The sequence below is a fragment of the Salvelinus alpinus genome, chromosome 29 (genome assembly GCF_045679555.1).
Source record: "Salvelinus alpinus chromosome 29, SLU_Salpinus.1, whole genome shotgun sequence".
NCBI lineage: Eukaryota > Metazoa > Chordata > Actinopteri > Salmoniformes > Salmonidae > Salvelinus > Salvelinus alpinus.
Genome location: NC_092114.1, coordinates 23,764,930 through 23,773,629, shown reverse-complemented (window position 1 = coordinate 23,773,629; position 8,700 = coordinate 23,764,930).

Sequence of the window (8,700 nt, the reverse complement as noted above, 5' to 3'; positions counted from 1 at the left end):
GTACTTCTCCACAACTTTGTCCCTGATCGGTTTAGAGAGCTTCTTGGTCTTCATGGTGCCCCTTGCTTAGTGGTATTGCAGAACAGGTGTTTATATACTGAGATCATGTGACAGATCATGTGACACTTAGACACAGGTGGACTTCATTTAACTAATTATGTGACTTCTGAAGGTAATTGGTTGCACCAGATCTTATTTAGGGGCTTCATAGCAAAGGGGGTGAACACATATGCACTCACCACTTTTTCGTTTTAATTATTTATCTATTTTTGAAACAAGTAATTTTTTGCATTTAACTTCACCAATTTGGACTATTTTGTGTATGTCCATTACATGAAATCCAAATAAAAGTCCATATAAATTACAGGTTGTAACGCAACAAAATAGGAAAAACACCAAGAGGAATGAATACTTTTGCAAGGCACTGTACACTACCATTCAAAAGTTTGTGGTCACTTTCCTTGTTTTCCATGAAAACATACATGAAATGAGTTGCAAAATGAATAGGAAATATAGTCAAGACATTGACAAGGTTATAAAGAATGATTTTTAATTTAAATAATTATTTTGTCCTTTAAACTTTGCTTTCGTCAAAGAATCCTCCATTTGCAGCAATTACATCCTTACAGACCTTTGGCATTCTAGTTGTCAATTTGTTGAGGTAATCTGAAGAGATTTCACCCCATGCTTCCTGAAGGACCTCCCACAAGTTGGATTGGCTTGATGGGCACTTCTTACGTACCATACGGTCAAGCTGCTCCCACAACAGCTCAATAGGGTTGAGATCCAGTGACTGTACTGGCCACTCCATTATAGACATAATACCAGCTGACTGCTTCTTCCCTAAATAATTCTTGCAAACTTTGGAGCTGTGCTTTGGGTCATTGTCCTGTTGTAGGAGGAAATTGGCTGCAATTAAGCGCTGTCCACAGGGTATGGCATTGCCTTGCAAAATGGAGTGATAGTCTTCCTTCTTCAAGATCCATTTTACCCTGTACAAATCTCCCACTTTACCACCACTAAAGCACCCCCAGACCATCACATTGCCTCCACCATGCTTGACAGATGGCGTCAATCACTCCTTCAGCATCTTTTCATTTTTTCTGCGTCTCATAAATGTTCTTCTTTGTGATCCGAACACCTCAAACTTAGTCTGTCCATAACACTTTATTCCAATCTTCCTCTGTCCAGTGTCTGTGTTCTTTTGCCCATCTTAATCTTTTATTTTTATTGGCCAGTCTGAGATATGGCTTTTCTTTGCAACTCTGCCTAGAAGGCCAGAATCCCGGAGTTGCCTATTCACTGTTGACGTTGAGACTGGTGTTTTGCAGGTACTATTTAATGAAGCTGCCAGTTGTGGACTTGTGAGGTATCTGTTTCTCAAACTAGACACTCTAATGTACTTGTTCTCTTGCTCAGTTGTGCACCGGGGCCTCCCACTACTCTTTCTATTCTGGTTAGACTTTTGAATAGTAGTGTGTAATTAGTGGATGATATCCAATGCAATTGTGGTGATCCTTCACATAACAATGGACCTCATGGGAGGTTCCTGTTTAGCATACAAGGCCAGGGGACAAACAGCTTGGCAGGGCGATGATCTACCAACACACATCAAATCAAATGTTATTTGTCACATGTGCCGAATACAACAGGTGTAGACCTTACCATGAACTGTGTACTTACAAGCCCTTAACCAACAATGTAGTTCAAGAAATAGAGCTAAGAAGATATTTACTAAATAAACAACAACAAAAAATCTATAAATTCAAAAAGTAACACAAGAAAATAACATAACAATAATGAGGCTATATGGCTATATACAGGGGGTACCGGTACCGAGTCAACGTGCGGGGCTACAGGTTAGTCGAGGTAATTTGTAAAGTGACTATGCATAGATAATAAACAGCGAGCAGCAGCAGTGTAAAAACTAAGGGGGGGGGTCAATGTAAATAGTTAGGGTGGCCATTTGATTAATTGTTCAGCAGTCTTAACCCTTGGGGGTAGAAGCTGTTAAGGAGCCTTTTGGTCCTAGACTTAACGTTCTGGTTCCGCTTCCTTTTCGGTAGGAGAGAGAGAACAGTCTATGACTTGGGTGACTGGAGTCTTTGACCATTTTTTGGGCCTTCCTCTGACATCGCCTAGTATATAGGTCCCCTTCACTCATATACTGCTCCACCTTTCCAACCCTCCATCCCTCCCCTCACAAACCCTCATCTCATCAGCCCATGTCCATCACCTCCCATCTGCCTGATAAGGCTGGCCACATGTGACCATTAAGGGGAGGTGAGGGACAGCTGAGGTGGTTAGGTATCAGAACACTGTTGGTGGGTGAGTGACATGCAGAGAGGGAACTGGGCATGGCCCTCTAAACCATAGGTCACTTAGCTGTGGCTGGGGGGTGAACGTCTCACAGTGGTCATATCAGTAACATTATCTGTGTTAGGAAGAGAGAGAGAGGTACAGAGAGAAAGAGAGAGAGGGAGAGCGAGAGCGAGAGAGAGAGAGAGAGGGTGAGGTGAGAGGGTGAGGGAGAAAGAGAGAGAACGAGAGAGAGAACGAGAGAGAGAGAGAGAGAGAGAGAGGGAGAGAGAGGGAGGGAGGGAGAAAGATAGAGAGAGAGAGAGAGAGAGAGAGAGAGGAGAGAGGGTAGAGACAGACATATTAGAGGGAGAGAGAGAATGATTACAGAGGAGTGAAAAGGTGTTTGATGGAGGAAGACGAAGGGAGAGAGAGGTTGATGTTCCTCCCAGCTGGTGAGGACAGTCCATGCCCCCCCTCCATCCCTCCATCCTAACTCACGACCACCTCTCCCTTCTGTTCTGACATGTGAGACAGAGCTGCTGTTAATTATCTTAATCACTCTTTACAGCTTTTCTAGGCTTATCGGCCCTCTCACTCCTTCAAAGACACTCACAGAGGCCTTCGCAGCTAACAGCTGAACAGCTGAGCCGGCTCCCAAATAACAAAGAGAAGTGGAGAACAGCGTTGGGGGGCGGAGGGATAGGGCTACAGGAGGATCTGATCTGAGAAAAGTTCTCCCGAGTACCCATCTTTAGGAAGTGTGTTGAGAGCGGTCTTCAGAGATTACCAGTGTTTTTTATTTATTTCCGGAGGTAGCAACTTCATGTGAAAGCACAGCGGGAGTCCCAGCTTCAATCAACCCAACTAGCGCTTGGAGACAAGGACACTGCTTTTCTACTTGGCCATGCTCTTGAAAAATAGAAAGAGGAAAAACACTTTTTAAACGGCTAAATGGATTAGCCGTCACACGTTATTTTCGTAATGGAAACATCAGCAGAGGAAATATAACGGAGTAAGAAGTGAATACATGGAGGGTTGTCCAGTGCAGATGCATCCAGAGTGGCAGTATCATCTGAAAACTCTCCCAGTTGGATAAAGGATCTGCCACTAATGCCACCAATGTGACGTTTTCCTTAACCATACCCACTTTGAAATCTGAGGACACCAAAACACACTTTTAATCTGTCCAGTCTTAAGCATCCATGTATTTCAAATGGAAGATGGGCTTTGGTTGGTATGTGATTGAGTCAGTGTGTGTGTGTGCGCACGTGCGCGTGTGTGTGTGTGTGTTTGTGTGTGTCTGTGTGTGAGACTGGAGAAATGGTGAGAGAGGGATGGAGGGAAAGAAGGAGGGAGGGAGGGAGGGATTGAGGGAAAGCAGGTCAGTGTGCAGCCAGGACAGTGTTGGGGGGTAGGGGCAGCATTGGGGGGTGGCGGCAGTGAGTATGTTTGTGTGCATGTGTGCGTGTGTGTGGTTTAGTCTCAGCTCAGGGATTAGGAACACCACGCTGACCAGGGGAGGAATGAGGGAGGGGGCAGATGTCCAGGGTCCCACGGCTGGCCCCAGGGGAAACCAAACGAAGGAACACAGCAGCGGAATCCCGCCCGCCCACTGTCACCATGGCAACGTGCCAGAGCCAGAGCTGCCCTACACTGTATCACTATAACGTCTTATACTGAGATAAAAACTTTGGAATCAGATGGTAGACAAAAGGATATATTTAATTAAATGCCTTCACTTTGAAGACCATGTTCAACAATGGCTAATTTAACCTCGAGTGTGCAACAGCTCTTCCCATCCACTCTGTACACTCTATGGAGGCTATTGACAGAATGATCCAGAGGGGACTATACTTTACATATGGTAGACTACCACCATCCGTATCACATTGAGGCTATGTGAATCACTGCATTATAAAAACTGTAAACTACTGACGCAAGCCCATCAAATCAACTTCTCAGATCATCATTTACTACCAAACCTAAAAGGTCCTTGACTCTTGACAGAGTCAATGGAGAATACTGTTGCGTGGCTGCCAGTGTTAGAGATCAGAGCGAGGGCGACACAGCCTTAAGGAGTAAACGGCTTTGGCGCTGTTCAGGCCCACTGTTCACCAGGCAAGGCATTCATCTTCTTGTGTTAGCATCATCAGCCTCAGCAACACACACACACAGTCTCTACCCAGCATCACACTACACACGCACACGCAAACGGACAAGCATACACATGTGCGCGCACACACACACATGAACACACACACTGTCTCTACCCAGAATCACAGCACTATCTCTCACCGCCACATATTCATCATCCACTCAACTGATGAGGACCACAATACCTGCTCCAGCTATAAAACTTATCATCGTAACGCTACTAGGCATAAATCTTGTGCTAAGGAGACAGGCTACATTGAGGAATGGGGAGCCAGTGTGTTTTGGCTGTATGGGGATTAGATTGATGATTTAGATATGCTTATACTTCCCAGCAGCGTGGTTTATAATATAAGACAATGTTGTGGAACAGGGAGCAGGTACATGGGTTTTGAAGTTCGTTCAAGTGAGAAATAAATTGGATGGAGAGTGTGGGTTTTGCTTAGCTAGGCAAGCATGAAGCATCACATCTAAGAGAAGTCTACTTTACACATCCCCCACAACTGGAATACTGTCATTACTAGACTCTGTTTACACTTTAACTTGATCATCAAAGAACCAAACTTTTCGGTCATTTAGCATCAGACAGAGGTAAGCTAATTGGCCAATTCAGAGTGACAGGACAGGGGGCGAGCAAGGCCCTGAGACAAGTCTCCCAACCCTAACTGCCAATCACAGATTGACACATTGTAATCTCAGAATGTGAGACTGTGAGAGAGTAAATCCCCCTCATCCAGACTCTTGCCCCGGGGCCGTCCTGTCCTGCTTTCCCATAGCTGTCACTAGGCCTCAGAGCTGGGCACATGCACACACACGCACACACACAGGCACAAGCACGCACATAGACATACACAACATGGACGCAGACACACAGAGCAGGATAGTTTCTCTCCCCCGTCCCCCAGGCAGTACCGATAATCCTAGCTGGATTAGTGAAATTATGGGGGAGCTGCTGTGGAGGAAGTTTTCTGACCCAGGAGATTAATTTGAGTGTGTGACTAGTCGTTTAACAGCTAAAATGACTCAGACTGACTCCTAATGGCCAGCCACCGCCTGCCTGCTCAGTGTAAATATTTAAACTCAGTGTAAATATATATGTACAGTGGGGAGAACAAGTATTTGATACACTGCCGATTTTGCCGATTTTCCTACTTACAAAGCATGTAGAGGTCTGTAATTTTTATCATAGGTACACTTCAACTGTGAGAGACGGAATCTAAAACAAAAATCCCGAAAATCACATTGTATGATTTTTAAGTAATTAATTCGCATTTTATTGCATGACATAAGTATTTGATACATCAGAAAAGCAGAACTTAATATTTGGTACAGAATCCTTTGTTTGCAATTACAGAGATCATACGTTTCCTGTAGTTCTTGACCAGGTTTGCACACACTGCAGCAGGGATTTTGGCCCACTCCTCCATACAGACCTTCTCCAGATCCTTCAGGTTTCGGGGCTGTCGCTGGGCAATACGGACTTTCAGCTCCCTCCAAAGATTTTCTATTGGGTTCAGGTCTGGAGACTGGCTAGGCCACTCCAGGACCTTGAGATACTTCTTACGGAGCCACTCCTTAGTTGCCCTGGCTGTGTGTTTCGGGTCGTTGTCATGCTGGAAGACCCAGCCACGACCCATCATCAATGCTCTTACTGAGGGAAGGAGGTTGTTGGCTAAGATCTCGCAATACATGGCCCCATCCATCCTCCCCTCAATACGGTGCAGTCGTCCTGTCCCCTTTGCAGAAAAGCATCCCCAAAGAATGATGTTTCCACCTCCATGCTTCACGGTTGGGATGGTGTTCTTGGGGTTGTACTCATCCTTCTTCTTCCTCCAAACACGGCGAGTGGAGTTTAGACCAAAAAGCTCTATTTTTGAATCATCAGACCACATGACCTTCTCCCATTCCTCCTCTGGATCATCCAGATGGTCATTGGCAAACTTCAGACGGGCCTGGACATGCGCCTGCTTGAGCAGGGGGACCTTGTGTGCGCTGCAGGATTTTAATCCATGACGGCGTAGTGTGTTACTAATGGTTTTCTTTGAGACTGTGGTCCCAGCTCTCTTCAGGTCATTGACCAGGTCCTGCCGTGTAGTTCTGGGCTGATCCCTCACCTTCCTCATGATCATTGATGCCCCACGAGGTGAGATCTTGCATGGAGCCCCAGACCGAGGGTGATTGACCATCATCTTGAACTTCTTCTATTTTCTTCTATTTTCTAATAATTGCGCCAACAGTTGTTGCCTTCTCACCAAGCTGCTTGCCTATTGTCCTGTAGCCCATCCCAGCCTTGTGCAGGTCTACAATTTTATCCCTGATGTCCTTACACAGCTCTCTGGTCTTGGCCATTGTGGAGAGGTTGGAGTCTGTTTGATTGAGTGTGTGGACAGGTGTCTTTTATACAGGTAACGAGTTCAAACAGGTGCAGTTAATACAGGTAATGAGTGGAGAACAGGAGGGCTTCTTAAAGAAAAACTAACAGGTCTGTGAGAGCCGGAATTCTTACTGGTTGGTAGGTGATCAAATACTTATGTCATGCAATAAAATGCAAATGAATTACTTAAAAATCATACAATGTGATTTTCTGGATTTTTGTTTTAGATTCCGTCTCTCACAGTTGAAGTGTACCTATGATAAAAAATTACAGACCTCTACATGCTTTGTAAGTAGGAAAACCTGCAAAATCGGCAGTGTATCAAATACTTGTTCTCCCCACTGTATATGATGGTGTGTCTAGACAATTCGGGCAGTATATGAATGGACAAGGTATGTACAGCAGTACTTATATAGGATAGGCCTTGACTAGAATACAGTATATACATATGAAGTGGGTAAAACAGCATGTAAACATTATTAGTGACCATGACTATACAGCAACAGTCTCTAAGGTGCAGGGTTGAGTATCGGGGAGGTAGCCGGCTAGCAACAGTGACTAAAGTTCAGGGCAGGGTACTGGGTGGACGCCGGTTAGTGGTGAGTCTGGTGACTGACTGTTTAACAGTCTGATGGCCAAGACAGAAGCTGTTTTTCAGTCTCTCTGTCCCAAGATGGTAGCAGGGTGAACAGGCCGTGGCTCGGGTGGCTGAGGTCCTTAATGATCTTCTTGGCCTTCCTGTGTGCTGTAGATGTGCTGTAGATGTCCTGGAGGGAAGGCAGTGTGCCCTCTGTGATGTATTGGGCTGACCGCACCAACCTCTGGAGAGCACTGCAGTTGCGGACGTTGCAGTTGCCATACCAGGCGGTGATACGGACCGACAGGATGCTCTCAACGGTGCATCTGTAGAAGTTTGTGAGTGTCTTAGGGGCCAAGCCGAATTTCTTCAGTCTACTGAGGTTGAAGAGGTGCTGTTGCACCTTCTTCACCACACTGTCTGTGTGGATGTACCATTTCACGTTATCAGTGATATGCACGCTGAGGAACTTAACTTCTTTGGGGTAGGGGGCAGTATTTTCACGTCCGGATGATACGCGTGCCCAGAGTAAACGGCCTGGTACTCAGCCATAAAAGCTAGAATATGCATATTATTAGTGGATTTGGATAGAAAACACTCTGAAGTTTCTAAAACTGTTTGAATGATGTCTGTGAGTAACAGAACTCATATGGCAGGCAAAAATCAGAGAAAAAATCCAACCAGGAAGTGGGAAATCTGAGGTTGGTCGATTTTCAACTCAGCTCCTATTGAAGATACAGTGGGATATTGGTAATGTTGCACTTCCTAAGGCTTCCACTAGATGTCAACAGTCTTTAGAACCTTGTCTGATGCTTCCACTGTGAAGTGGGGCCGAATGAGAGGGGATTGAGTAAGGTCTACCATGACCTGAACATGCGCTGACCATGCGCGTTCATGTGAGAGCAAGCTCTGTTCCATCGCACTTCTGAAGACAAAGGAATTCTCCGGCTGGAACATTATTGAAGAATTATGTTAAAAACATCCTAAAGATTGATTCAATACTTTGTTTGTCATGTTTTTATGGACTGTAATATAACTTTTTTAACTTTTTGTCCGTACTTTCCGCTGGACTTGCCCGCGCGTCGTGAGTTTGGAAAGGAATTTGGACATAAATTATGGACATTATCGAACAAAACAAACATTTATTGTGGAACTGGGATTCCTGGGAATGCATTCTGATGAAGATCATCAAAGGTAAGTGAATGTTTATAATGTTATTTCTGACTTCTGTTGACTGCACACTATGGCGGATATATTTCTGTCTTGATTGGGCTCTGAGCGCCGACCTCAGATTATT